Below are 15,673 nucleotides of genomic sequence, written 5' to 3'. Positions count from 1 at the left end.
ACTGTGGTGTTGGAGAAGACTCGAGAGTCCCTTGGACTGCAAGGAGATCCAACGAGTCCATTCTGAAGATCAACCCTGGAATTTCTTTGGAAGGAATGATGCTAAAGCTGAAACTCCAGTACTCTGGCCACCTCATACAAAGAGTTGACTCATTGGAAAATACTTTGATGCTGGGAGGGATTGGGGGCAGGAGAAGAAGGGGATGACCGAGGATGAGATGGCTGGATAGCATCACTGACTTAATAGACACGAGTCTGAGTGAACTCCGGGAGCTGGTGATGGACAGGGTGGCCTGCATGCTGCGATTCAATGGGTCACAAAGAGTCAGACACGACTGAGCGACTGAACTGAACTGAACTGAGCTGATTATTTTACTGGAAATTCAAATGCTTATCTCTCAGTAAAAAAGGACAATGGGTAGGAGGATCTTGACATACAGGTGTGTCGGAAAATTTTGAAATGTTGATGAAGTAGTAGCTGTCTATTCAATTAGAGACAGAATTAGGTGAAGAGGGTTCAAGTGATGAAATAGTGAATACAATAAATTTAGTAGATATGGTAAAACATAAATTAGTGGATACAGTAGACCATCAAATTTAGGCTTGACATGACCAAATTCAAGGAATAGACAAAAATCATCATAAGTTATAACATTAAATATCAGAACCCATCTTATCAACAGGGCATGAGGATATCTTATCTATTTTTAACATGGAAATTCTGCATCGCAAATTGTATATGTTGAGTGAGGGAAAAAGTTTCTAAGCCTAGGAAGCAGCAAAAGGTCCAACAACTTCATCGGTATTCAGACTAAACTCCCCTTACTCCTGATAGATGGAAAGTTATCCCATTTTATCCTATGTTTAAAAAATACCCAATGATATTGCTCCAAATACAAATTCATGAGTACAAAACTTTTTAAGGTATTATGCTCAAATTGCTATGTTACAGTTTTTCATCCTAGTACAAATGCAAAAAAGAACTTAGTTCTGTCTGTAAATTCTGCCCTTTCTGCTAAAATTTCTTTCTCAAATTAAATAATGATAGTTCATTTCACTTTAATTGAGTTCATTTTCTAAACCATTACACCAATCTTATATACCCCCATTAATATTTTCCCCACATTTGTATTTAGCTACAGGAATCATGCATTAGCATCAAAGCAATACGCTACCATTTAAACCTTTTTATCAAAAAGGAAACAAATACAAGAAAAGTCCTTCAAATCAGCCTGGTGAATTTCCACATCTTTTGAAAACATAAGCCTTAAATAGAAACCAAATATTTGATATATCAAATTAAATTGAGTATCAAATTTCCTACATCTTGAGGAAAACCAGCTGTCAAAGAGTATCATGGTTTAAATGGCAACAAATAAAGAATTCAAAATACAAGAACAAACCTTTTCTTTGTATTTCAACTATGATAGGTCTCCAAAAATGGAAAGTACGTGTTAATAGCTCAGTTGTGTCCGACTCTTTGCGACCGCATGGACTTTAGCCTATGAGGCTCCTCTGTCCATGGGATTCCCCAGCCATTTCCCAGGTCAAAAATAGTGTTACTTAACTAAAAGTGTTATTAATGTAATACTGACATACCTTTTATGCTGGGACTGCACACTTTCAGAGGATATCTAGTATCTATTATAAACTCAGAAAGATTTTTAAAAAAAATTAAATGCAAGCATTGATTCCATGTATTTATTTTGAATTTAAAGAACGGTGATTAATGTTAATATTATCTAACAGTAAGTCAAATAATCAGAAGACATTCAGAAGGATTTTAGAACAATAGAGTGGGGACTTACACCAATGTTGGTAAAACAGGATGAGTAAAGGTCAGAGGAGGTGCCACTAACAGCTTCAGCCTGCAGTATACAAAGGGGTAGATTTTAAGAGCTTGCCTGGAATCTGCTGAGAGTCTCAATAACTGAGAATATTCAAACAACTGCAGCAAGAATTCCTACATAAGATTCTTCAAGTTGTGAACTTTCAAAGATGCAAATGTGTGTTTTTATGTTCAATCATGTAAGTTCACAGGTCATGCCTGCCTGCATCCTCTACAACTGGTTGTGCTTTTGTGTACTCTACTATAAGTACACTACAGAGTACAGCAGTAATTTTTGCAAGTATAGGATGTCCAGAAGCACGCATAAAAGCAGCAGTGATGTAGCTGGTCCTACTCTACTTTGCTAACAAAGATCCATATAGTCAAAGCTATGATTTTTCCAGTAACCTTGTATAGATGTGAGAGTTGGACCAAAAAAGAAGACTGAGAACTGAAGAATTGATGCTTTTGAACTGTGATACTAGGGAAGATTATCAAGAGACCCTTGAACAGCATGGCAATCAAATCAGTCACTCATAAAGGAAATTAACCCTGAATATTCATTGAAAGGACTGATGCTGAGGCTGAAGCTCCAATACTTTGGCCATCTGATGGGAAGAGCCAATTCACTGGAAAAGACTCTGCTGCTAGGAAAGATTGAAGGCAGGAGGAGAAGAGGATGACAGAGGATGAGATCATTGAATAGCATCACCAATTCAATAGACATGAGTTTACCCAAGCTCAGGGAAATGATGAAGGACAGGGAAGCCTGGTGTGCTGCAGACCATGGTGTCTCAAAGAGTCAGACATGAGTGAAGGAGTAAACAAAACAGAATTGTACTTGTCAAGGTAATATACTGTGAGATTCAAAATATTTTCTTTATTTTTATGTTTGTGTAGAAATATTAAAAACTTATTACAGTATGGTACTATATAGCCAATTGTGTTAGCTGGATACATAGGCTAACTTTGTTGGACTTACAAACAAACTGAAATTATGAACTTGCCCTCAGAACTGAATTTGTTCATATATAGGGGACCCACTGTATATCTTTGTACTTTATCTTCTCTATAGCTAGCCCCTGATGAAGCTACGAAGCATAAGCTGGGAATTAATTACCCCTTCCTGCCTTAAGCTTCTTCATCTCCACCCCTAGAACCTGCTTTGAACCTTATATCTTCCTTTTAATCTTTTGTAGCTGCCTCTGAAGAACTTTGCCTTTTTTTCTCTCTGCCCTCAAACCTCCCTGAGGACTTCACACTGACAGGGTCTAATCTGGAACCACAGAGAAATAGGGGATTTGAACCTAAATTTTTGTATCTTTTCCTCTACCATGTTCTTCCCAATACAACCATGGGGATAGATTTCCAGGGAACTCCTAGAGACAAAACTGAGAAGGAATTGTCAATTCTGGCTGTATGTTTTCATGCTGCCTACCATAAAGACATATTCCAATGTTATACAGATGCATTTTAGGTCAAATTCCAGTACTAGAAACTTTCCCACAGTTGACTCTCAAATTTTGAAAAGCAAAATTAAAATTTAATGATACAGCTATTCTTATTTGGTGGTGCTATTTTCTGTTTCTTTCCTCCCCCAATTTGGAATGCATTAATTTTTAATTTGCTTTGACGTAGAGATATGATGAAAACCCACTCTCTAAAGTGACATACATCTTCCACGGAAGCTGCAGTGCCCTGGGAATGGGAAGACTTGACTAGATCCCAATGTAGCAGGTCTGTTTTATTTTATGTATTAACTGGTAGAGAAAACAAGAAAAATGGGCCAAAGACCATAAGCATTATTCACCTGTGTTTCCATAGACCATCTGAAACTGCTTCAAAAGCTATGGAAAAGTTAGTTGAAATAGAAATACAAGCAACCCAAGTGAGAAATTGTCTAGTTCTTAAATCTTTTAGAGATGATCCCTCAAATAAAAGTCACATAAAGTGTTCAGAGTCAGATATTACTTTAGGTTTAAATTCTTTTGAGATGGATATAAAAAATGCCCACCTATTCAAAAATTATAACTGTCAAGCCAGTGCATCATTTAACTGGCATAGAATGCAATAAATGGAAGACATATTCACACAGGGAGGTTACTAATGGCCAGGATGCTGAGATCATAGCTGAATTTAGTCCAGGTTTGTAGTGGTTAAATATTATTAACATCAAAATTCTGTGTGAGGGTTATGTGCTTCATGAGTTATTGGTTTCTGACTCTTCCCTGAAGGAGACATAATAAAGGCCCTTATAGCACTGATGACCTCTGTGACCTTCCTAAGGCAAAGCTCAAATATCTGAATAACTATTCTTTCTTTCATGGATTGATTGTTTTGGTCCAGTGTCCAACAATTGCTATTTGTCCAGAATAATAACAAAGTAACTCATGTACATAACTGCTTTCAACAGAACCACCAACAGAAGAGCTTATTGGGGGAATACGGTCTACACTATGCTTTGGTAGAGTAGCTCTCTTCAATATAAGTACTTCTAAGTTCAGAAATTAAGTCTTGAAGTTTTTCTACTGAAGGCTGGTTCATCAGATTTGACTGTTGTACAACTCCACTTTGTCTTTCAGAAATTTCCAATTTAAGTATGGCAACCAGCTCCAATATTCTCACCTGGAAAGTCCCACAGACAGAGGAACCTAGCAGGCTCCAGTCTAGGGGACTGCAAAGAGCAGGACACAGCTGAGTGACTAAACAAATAATAATTTAAGCACAAGAAGAAAAAAAATAGGAAAAAGAAACATAAAGGCCTTTTTAGGCAGCATATTTTCCCTAAATGCTGAACTGGTATGGTAGTTACAAGAAGCTGTCTTACCAGTATTAACTTGTCACTTAAATAGGTTTTAAACTTTCTATAAGACCAAACTCATCTCAATAATATTAAAATGGAGGAAATATAGAAAAAATATTTATAAGATTATTTTACACAATTTGAAAGCTTCAAGCAAGAATCATGTCTGTACTTTTTGGATTGTACAATTTTCTATGTTCAGATACTTTTGATTTTTTGCCTTAAACACTTCATATGAAAAATGAAATAAAGGGCCAATTAAGAATGTACTGATTTATATTCCTACAGTTAGACACTGATATTTAAATCATTGATTTCTCATTATTTACTTGGTTTTCTCTTTCTAGTATTCCAGCAATTTGGATGTTTGAATATAACATGGTTTTCCCAAGTCTCTTCCATCTTCTTTTTTCATACTTCACAATACCTCTTCTTTTTGTGAGCAATCCTCACTTAAATACACCTGTTCGTTAGTATACTTTTCAGCAATATCCATCTTGCTATTTAGCCTATGGTACATATATACAGTGGAATAATTGCTCAGCCATTAAAACAAACAAAATATTGCCATTTGCAGCAACATGGATGGACCTAGAGAGTGCCAAGCTTTCCCTTTGGCTCAGACTGTAAAACATTTGCCTGCAATGTGGGAGACTCAGGTTAGATCCGTGGGTTAGGAAGATGCCCTGAAGAAGGAAATGGCAACCCAATCCAGTACTCTTGCCTGGAAAATTCCATGGATGGAGGAGCCTGGTAGGCTACAGTCCCTAGGGTCACAAAGAGTTGGATATGACTGAGCGATTTCACTTATTTAGAGATAGTCATTCTGAATGAAGTAAGTCAGAGAGAGAGAAATATCATACGATATCTCTTATATGTGGAATCTCAAAAGAAATAATAAAAATGAATTCATTCATAGAGCAAAAATAGAATCATAGAGTTAGAGAAGGAACTTATAGTTACCAGGGGTAAAGCGATAGTTAGGGAGTTTGAGATGGACAGGTGCACACTGCTATATTTTAAATGGATAACTAACAAGGTCTTACTGTATAGCATCAAGAACTCTGTTCAATGTTATTTAGCAGCCCGGATGGGAGGGGAGTTTGGGGAAGAATGGATGCATAGCTGAGTAGCTCTGCTGGGCACATGAAATTGTTAATTGGCTATACTCCAATACAAATTTGGAGAAAGAACAGGCAACCCACTCCAGTATTCTTGCCTGCCAGAATTTCATAGACAGAGGAGCCTGGAGGGCTGCAGTCCATAGGGTTACACAGAGTGGAACACAACTGATGTGACTTAGCATGTACACATGCAACATAAAATAAAAAATTAAACAACAACAACAAAAAAGAATGTACCTACCAACATGTCAAAGAAATACAAGAGAGAAACGAATAAGTCATTCTCTACTCTGGCCATGATATTAAGTCAGAGAAACAATATGATTATCTGCATGAAAGTTATGAGAAAGCCAAAATCCATCAGCTATATTCTTTATCATTTTTTTTTTGTCTCTGAGAGAGTGACATTAGCCCTTGAGAAAGATTCTATAAAGGGATGGTTAAGAATTTTGGGAAACAGATGTAGATTTCAATGCATCAAAAGATCTTAGTGTTTTGTTATATATATGGAAAGTTAGCTTTCATAACAATTTTGATTAACTTTTCTGCCTTGTTAAATTAAAACATTAATGGACTTCCTTGGAAGTCCAGTGGTTTTCAATCTGTATTTCCACTGTAGGGGACACTAGTTTGATCCCTGGTCAGGGAAATAAGATTCCACAAGCTGCATTGCCTGGCACATACAGTAAATAATATTTACTATTTGTTTTTGCTTGTAAAAAACATTTACAAGTTTTGAAAATAAAGGAGTTTGACTCCAATTTTTGATATTTGAATGCTGACAAGACTTAAAACTCAATCTTTCTTCTTCCCTTCTTCCCCACATCTGGGCAATCTGACAAGAAGGTCCAGTGTTCCCTCTTTTGTCTCCAGAGGGAAACTGAAACCCTACCAGCCCCTGCCTTGCTTGGGAGCTCACACTTGGACCCACTCACTAATCACAGCTCAAAAGCGGGACTGTCTCCTTTCCCTACTTAAGAATCACCCTACCAATACAGGAGATGCAAGGAATTTTGGTTCAATCCCTGGGTAGGGAAGATCCCCTAGAGAAAGAAATGACCATCCACTCCAGTATTCTTGCCTGGAAAATTCCATGGACAGAGAAGCCTGACAGGTAACAGTCCATGTGGCCGCAGAAAGTTGGACACAACTGAGCAACTGAGCACACAGACACTCAAGCCATTTCAGACTTGATTGAGGGGACTGCCCTGCTCCCAGAGATCTCAAGTATGTCAGTAATGTATTTTTTTCATTCTTTCTTTGCTTGAATGGTATCTTCAGTCTCTACATTCAAAGTAAATTTCGACTAAGGATCCATCTGTGTCTGCAGGTACCAATAACAATAAACTGTCAGCTATAATTTACCTTGGGAAATTTTCCTTTGCACTATATTTGCAGGATTTTTAAAAAGAGGGGCAATTAATTAACAAAGCATACAATGGTAGTACCCTGGAGGAGAAAATGGCAACCCATTCCAGTCTTCTTGCTTGTAAAATTCCATGGACAGAGGAACCTGGCAGGGCTACAGTTCACTGGATTGCTAAGGGCTGGACACAACTGAGCATAACAGCAGTAAGAGAAATCTGAAAGGTGGTAAAAATTCAAACAACTTATATTTAATTCCAGGGTACAACTTTTTTCTCCACATTTAAGAACCCTGAAATCTCAGTCTTAAAATTGATGAAATTAAGCAAGTCCAATATTTGTAAATTTTTCTTTCCTAGTGATATATAAATTGATGGTGCGATTTAAAAATTAATGACATTTTAGTTTTATTGAAATAAAGTGTTCATATGCCATTTGAATAGCTGCATTTTCAGCAGAGAGGGCATACATTTGATTAGAGTCTATATTTAAATCAGGAAGAAATATTATGTGTTTGTGATTGCCTAGTTTTAAGGCCATTGCTTGTCTAAACTCAGTTTGATGTTCAGTTGCTCAATCATGTGCAACTCTTTGTGACTCCATGGACTGCAGCATACCAGGCTTCCCTGTCCTTCACCATCTTCCGAAGCTTGCTCAAACTCATCTATACTGAGTCAGGGATGCCATCTAACTATTCCGTCCTTTGTTGTCCCCTTCTCCTTCTGCTTTCAATCTTTTCCAGCATCAGGGTCTTTTCTAATGAGTTTATTCTTCTCATTAAGTGAACAAAGTATTGGAGCTTCAGCTTCAGCATCAGGCCTTCTAATGAATATTCAGGATTGATTTCCTTTAGGATTGACTGATTTGATCTCCTTGCAGTCCAAGGGACTCTCAAGAGTCTTCTTCAACACCATAGTTCAAAAGCATCAATTCTTTGGTGCTCACCCTTCTTTATGTTCCAACTCACATTCATATACCACTACTGGAAGAAACATGATTTTGACTATATGGATCTTTGTCGGCAGGGTAATATCTGTTTATTATACGCTGTCTAGGTTTGTCATAGCTTTTATTCCAAGGAACAAGTGTCTTTTAATTCCATGGCTGCAGTGACCATCTCCAGTGATTTTGGAGCCCAGGAAAATAAAGTCTGTCACTATTTCCATTGTTTCCCCAGCTATTTGCCATGAAGTGATGGGACTGGATGCCATGATCTTAGTTTTCTGAATGTTGAGTTTTAAATCAACTTTTTAATTCTCCTCTTTCACCTTCATGAAGAAGCTCTTTAGTTTCTCTTTGCTTTCTACTATAAGGGTGGTTTCATTTGCATATTTGAGTTTATTGCTATTTATCCCAGCAATCTTGATTATAACTTGTGCTTCATCCAGCCCAAAATTTTGCATGATGTACTCTGCATATAAGTTAAAAAAGCAGGGTGACAATATACAGACTTGATGTACTTCTTTCCCAATTTGGAACCAGTCCATTGTTTCATGTCTGGTTCTAAACTCAGATGCCTAGAAAAACATCAGTGTAGTGAAACTTGTCCTAGGAAGACTGAAATTCCGATGTTAACCATTAAGGTTAATAGCATGGAGCAAAAGGGAAACAATAAAGATAAATCCTCTTCCAGGTACTATGAATCAAAAGTGAGAGTTAGGAAGCCTAGTCTAGATATACAGATAACATCATCCTATTTAGTTAGGAATTCAGATAAAGCTTCCAAAGAGTAAAACAAGGTGAGATAATGAAATTGTTCAATTGACTATGTGGATCCCAGACTCAGATAATCAGGTGAAGTTCAAGAAGACCCCTGGATCTTCATTTTATTTTATATTTTTCGCTTAGTTATGTAACCTAAATACCAAGACTCCTAATAAAATAGTATGTAATAAGTAGGCTGCTAAGTCTTCAGTCACATCCAACTGTGCGACCCCAGAGATGGCAGCCCACCAGGCTCCCCTATCCCTGAGATTCTCCAGGCAAGAACACTGGAGTGGGTTGCCATTTCCTTCTCCAATGCATGAAAGTGAAAAGTGAAAGAAAAGTTGCTCAGTCATGTCTGACTCTTAGCGACCCCATGGACTGCAGCCTACCAGGCTCCTCCATCCATGGGATCTGCCAGGCAAGAGTATTGGAGTGGGTTGCCATTGCCTTCTCCGTATAATAAGTATAACAATATCTAAAAACATTTATGAGTATTAATATTTTTAAAATACTTAGCATAGGGTAGCCCATGTGTGTTAGCTGCTCAGTCGTATCCGACTCTTTGAGACCCCGTGGATTGTAGTCCGTCAGGCTCCTCTGTCCATGGGATTTTCCAGGCATTGATACTGGAGGGAGTTGCCATTTCCTTCTCCAGGGGATCTTCCTGACCCAGGGATTGAACTCTGGTCTTCTGCATTGCAGGCAGATGCTGTACTGTCTGAGCTACTACAGAAGTCCCAGGGTGTCCCATGCTATTTAATAAGGATTAAATATCATTTTTGCTGTTATTATTATTAGCATCCTTCTTAAAGTTAGATGAAGGGTTATGCCACATAAGAATTCATTTGAATCAGTTCTGATGAGATGGATGAAACTGGAGCCGATTATACAGAGTGAAGTAAGCCAGAAAGAAAAACACCAATACAGTATACTAACACATATATATGGAATTTAGGAAGATGGCAATGACGACCCTGTATGCAAGACAGGGAAAGAGACACAGATGTGTATAATGGACTTTTGGACTCAGAGGGAGGGAGAGGGTGGGATGATTTGGGAGAATGACATTCTAACATGTACACTATCATGTAAGAATTGAATCGCCAGTCTATGTCTGATGCAGGATACAGCATGCTTGGAGCTGGTGCATGGGGATGACCCAGAGAGATGTTATGGGGAGGGAGGTGGGAGGGGGGTTCATGTTTGGGAACGCATGTAAGAATTAAAGATTTTAAAAATTTAAAAAATAAAAAAATAAATAAAATTAAAAAAAAAACTCAAACAGAAAATGTAAAAAAAATAAAATAAAAATAAAAAAAAATTCTAGATTTATTTGAAGCTGGGAAACTTGATGAAGGATGGTGATTAATGGTGAAATAGAGCATTTATGATTTAGACTTTTAATTCATTTCCAAAGAACTGAAAATTTTAAGACCCATCATGTGCAAGATTCAACTAGTTGATATGCCTATTGTTCAGATCAGAATTTTTTTCATAGTTTAAAGCAGAATGAAATATACAGCAGTAGAAAACTAAGGCTATTCTGTACACTCATTGGACAGATCTCTTGTTGCTTGGGAGCCAATCAATTTCAACAGTTGAAGATTTGGTACCCTAAGTTATATTCTCTATTTCAGCCTAAGTAGCAACAAATAGTCTGGAACTATATGAATTTTGTGCACATTTCTAAGTGAGTTCAGAACTCAATAGAGCAAGTATATATTTGACCCACATACATTCCAAGGCATTTATTTTCTACCATGGCTAAATAACTCAACATTGAGAGCATTACAGCTTTTCAAATTCAACATGTGTGATAACAGACAGACTTTTCTGTTCTTTTGAAATTGCTTCTCCATCTTGGGTGTCTGTCACCATCTATCATAGTGATATTTTTCACTCGATAACTTTCTATTACCATTACTCAGAACAAAACAAACAATAAATGTGTGGTTATAACTGCAATGATTCCTGAAATATTTTTCTTTTCCATTAATACCTGATATACAGCCTAATTGCCTGACTCTTTAAGATTTTTGCATTTTCATTGTAGCTGGTCTCTTTGGCCCTAGAATTTCCCTTTTCTGTTCAATTTTACCCTCTACCACCACTTATCTTCCTCAAACAAAACTCTGATCACATTTTTTTTTCACCAGTGTGTGCACATAAAGATCCAAGCTCTGAGTCACACTACAAGTTTCACAATATGACTTTGACTCTTCCCAGACTTATTTCCACCAGCAGTCCTTGACCTTTCTTTCAGTTATTAAGACAAATTTTTGACTGTCATGTTACTCAACTTTTCACACATTGTGCTGCTTTCTATTCCCTAAATTTCTTCATTAACTTTTATTATTTGTACATTTCTTTTCCTGTTACACTTTGATCTCTCAAAAAGACACTGAGATTTTAGCAGACTAGATGATCAATAAATGTCTGTTGAACTGAAATAATTATCAGACACTTATGAAATAAAGTTGACAACTTTGTCTAAAACTACATACAAACTAAGCTCTATTATTTAATTTAGGGCCAGGAAACAGGTTCCTGATACATCAGCTCATAGGTAATGCTGTATGAATAGCAGACCAATTGAATACCGTGTTGAGAATATCCCAGGCTACATTAAGAATCAATCGGAAAATGTGCTATTCCCAGTTATTCATATGGGCTATATGTGCAAAGTTGTGGGGAGATGTTCTTGCTATATATTTTCCATCCTGGCTGAAGATAAAAGTTTTTATAAAGTATCATTCAATATGCGATTCTATTCTTTCTTTCAATATATGTATACTGAATGTTCATTCTCTGCCAGACATGTGTTATCTAGCCCTGCAGAGTAAAATAGTTGAAATAGTTCATGGTGAGCTTTTATCTAAAGGTATCAGAGACAAATAACATGAAATGGTCAAATATATGAGAAACATAATTTCAGATAGCGATAAACACTATGAAGAGGTTATACTATACAGTTATCCAGAGTTTTGTATTCTATTCATTGATAAGCATGGATAATGTAAGGGGATACATTTAGACTAGAAAGACTCAAAATGTGAAGATCTGATGTCAGTGGCCCAAGGGGGAATAATAGTACACAGAAAAATCTTAAAGTCAGAAAAAAATTAATTTTTGAAGAATATTAAGAAAACTACTTATCTAGAGTGGATGCAGATTATTGAACCTGAGGGATCTTGGTAAAAGAGAATAATGGGAAAGATTGCAATGAGGCAAAGCTGTGAAAGTCATGATGGCAAGCTTGAATTTTATTCTAAGTGTGAAAAAAATAGGGGATGCTTACAATAGTGTCAGTGAGAGATAAAGTAATCTGACTTAGAATGAAGAGTGTAATTTAAAACTGTGAATCCATACAGGCTTGTATGGATAAACTTGTCAATGCATTTCTTGAGTTTGTGTAGTGCATGGATGTGGATATATGTGTGTGCTTTGTTACTCACTCACATCCAACTCTTTACATCCTTTTTGACTGTAGCCCACCAGACTCCTCCATGGGATCTTTCAGGCAAGAATACTGGAGTGGGTTGCCATTTTCTTCTCTAGGGGATCTTCCTGATACAGAGATTGAATGAGTGTCTCCTACATTGCAAGTAGATTCTTTAACTGCTGAGCCATTGAGATGTGGTTATAGGGAATGATTATTGAGGCCTGGATTAAGAGACATTGACATAATAAAAATGATTCTACATTATTGTTTGAATATAGGTGATGGAAGGGGCAGAAAATCGAGAATTTTTCTAGGCCTATCAGCCATTTAACTGGAAATCCCAGGGTGGCCTTTAAAGATGTTGGCCTGAAGCTCAAGTGAGAAGACCAAAGTTATGGATTTGAAGTCATTCATCTATAGAGGCTATTTAAAGTCATGAAATTCAATTAATTACCTGAGGGATATGTATAGATGGGAGAAATGGATACAAAACTAAGTCTGATGATAAACACTTACTTGTGAACTGGAAAAATAATTTCAATGAAAGAAACAGAGAATGAAAGCCAATGAATGAGTGGGAAAATCCTGGCTGTGTGGTGTCATGGAATCCAACAGAAAGGTTATTTGATTACCAAAGTAGAGGAGATAACTATTATCAACTCCTTTAAGGTATTTTCTTGTGAAGAGGAGCAGAGAGTTATAGTAATAGCAGGAGGTGGACTTAAGCTTAAGGGAAGGAATGTTTTTTTAATGTTTTCTCTCTTTTTTCCTTAATGGGATTCCCTAGAACATATCTCTTTGCTGATGGAACAATCCTTGAAAAAGGGAGAAGAGCAGAAAGGGTGCATTTGCTGGAATAAATCTCTGAGAAGGGGAAGAGGGCAAAGTGGCCTTTATATACGTAAAAAAAAATTAGTCAGGTGTAATAGTAATATAAAAAAAGAGATATGTTGTTTACAGATGAAATTAGGCTGGAGATATCATGTTAGGATGAAGAGTTAGAATATATTTTTAAAAGCTTTACTTTCTCCAACAACATTAATTTTCTTACATTAATTCAAGCTTAAGCATTTAAGTATGAATCATCCAGAGTAGAAACTTTTTTTTTCATTTGTCCTCAAGCATCAAAACTGTTGATAAACAGTATTTTATTTCTGTTAGAGTAAATTATATTATAATATTACCTTATGACTAATTTGCCATTTGATTTTTATCTGTGAAGTGATCAGATTAGCAAAGAAGTCCAAACGATCCCCTTCATCTCTCAAACTTTATGTGTACTCTGTAGAAAATAGTTATAGTCTCAAGACTGCCTATAACTTTTATCCTTTTACCGTGGAGTTTTAATTTCAATGTCCTCCAAAAGTTTATTTTCCTAAAACCAAGATTAAGAAGCTCACAAGCCGTACTCACACAATCATATTCAACTAAAACATGTAAAAATGATCTACAGCATTTATAGACAATGTTTATACTATTTACACGTATTCCAAATAAATATGATTTGAAGCCTTCAGGTATAATTCTAGTCCAGAATAATTCAGTTGTTTTTATACAGCTTTTATAGATAATAAGTATTGCTAAAATTGTCAGATCCAACTTGGTTTTTGTTTTTTTTTTTAATTTTAAAATCTTTAATTCTTACATGCGTTCCCAAACATGAACCCCCCTCCCACCTCCCTCCCCATAACATCTCTCTGGGTCATCCCCACGCACCAGCCCCAAGCATGCTGTATCCTGCGTCAGACATAGACTGGCGATTCGATTCTTACATGATAGTATACATGTTAGAATGCCATTCTCCAAAATCATCCCACCCTCTCCCTCTCCCTCTGAGTCCAAAAGTCCATTATACACATCTGTGTCTTTTTGCTGTCTTGCATACAGGATCGTCATTGCCATCCTTCTAAATTCCATATATATGTGTTAGTATACTGTATTGGTGTTTTTCTTTCTGGCTTACTTCACTCTGTATAATCGGCTCCAGTTTCATCCATCTCATCCCCCCTCCCCACAGTTCAGTTCCAACTTGGATGCATTAATCAATTAAAGTTGGTTTGCAACTTTTCTGTTGGGTACATGAAATCAAAGCTTAGATGGAAGTTTGGCAAACTACTGCCCCCATACCAAACCTGGTCTGTTCCCTATTTTATAAATAAGTTTTGTTGTAACAAGACATGGCTACCTGGTTACATGCTGCCTATGTTGCTTTCTTGCCACAATAGCAAAGTTGAGTAATTACAAGAGAGATCATGTATCTTAAAAAAAAAAAAAATTGAAAGAAAACCCCAAAATATATTCTATACATTAAAGTCTTCTGATCTCTGTTTTAGATGAGTCAACCCACTCCCTCCACTTCTCCTCCCACCTTTATCCCTTTCATTTCCTTCTCATCTATAGCATTGAGGAAAATATATCACATTGCTAAAGTCCTTAAGACAAAAGATGCCTGCCTTGTGTTGAAAGGAAATTAGATGGGCTGTTAATTGGGGATTTTTTTTTTTTGAAAATTATCAAATACCAGAGCTTGAAAAACCCTGTGTAATATTGTAACTCAGGTTAACCATAATATTTGGTATCTAATTACTGATTTTAAATGATTGAAACTTCCAACTTCAACAAAAATATATCCTTTAAAAATTGAATCAAAATAGCTAATGAAATATTCACAAGAGAATGTTTGTATCTGGCCAAAGAAACTTGTCTCTGAAATATCTTGGATTGTTTAGAATTCTTGTAAATATGTCAGTCGCTCAAATACCTATATAAAATCTATGCCATCTTTTTTTTTTTTTTTCCTGTCTGACTGCACTGAGTTCCTGCAAAAAGACATTTAATTTCTGAACTCAAAACTATTTTGTATTCTAATCACTGTAAAACATAGGTAGACATTTATTGCTATGTGTTTCAGGTTGCGTTTAGTGAATTTGAAGGTTGTTTCCATGACAAATTATAGATATTAGGAAGAATTTGTTACTCTAAATGTAGACATTAATCTAAAAACTTGTCTTAGCAGAACCATTAACGGAAGCTAGTTAATTAAAAAGAAAGCCAAGAATTTGTGATAGAAAATACTTAAAATTTTGACCTTTTCCATTTTTTAAATCTATTATGTGAAGCTGAACCAGTTATGACAATGTGGGGCATAGATAAGAAGAAACAGTGGGTTGCAAATGGAAACATCACAGTAGTAACATTAGTAAGAGAAAGAAAAAGAATTAAAGATTGTATATGATGTTTGTAACTACTGTACAATTGTGCTCATTTCACATGCTAGTTAAGTTATGCTCAAAGTCCTTCAAACTAGGCTTCAGCAGTATGTGAACTGAGAACTTCCAGATGTACAAGCTGGGTTTAGATAAATCAGATGAACCACAGGTCAAATTGTCAAAATTCACTGGATCA

The sequence above is a fragment of the Capra hircus genome, chromosome 11 (assembly GCF_001704415.2).
Source record: "Capra hircus breed San Clemente chromosome 11, ASM170441v1, whole genome shotgun sequence".
Lineage (NCBI taxonomy): Eukaryota > Metazoa > Chordata > Mammalia > Artiodactyla > Bovidae > Capra > Capra hircus.
The sequence above is the reverse complement of the archived record's forward strand: the minus strand, read 5'-3'. Positions refer to the sequence as shown.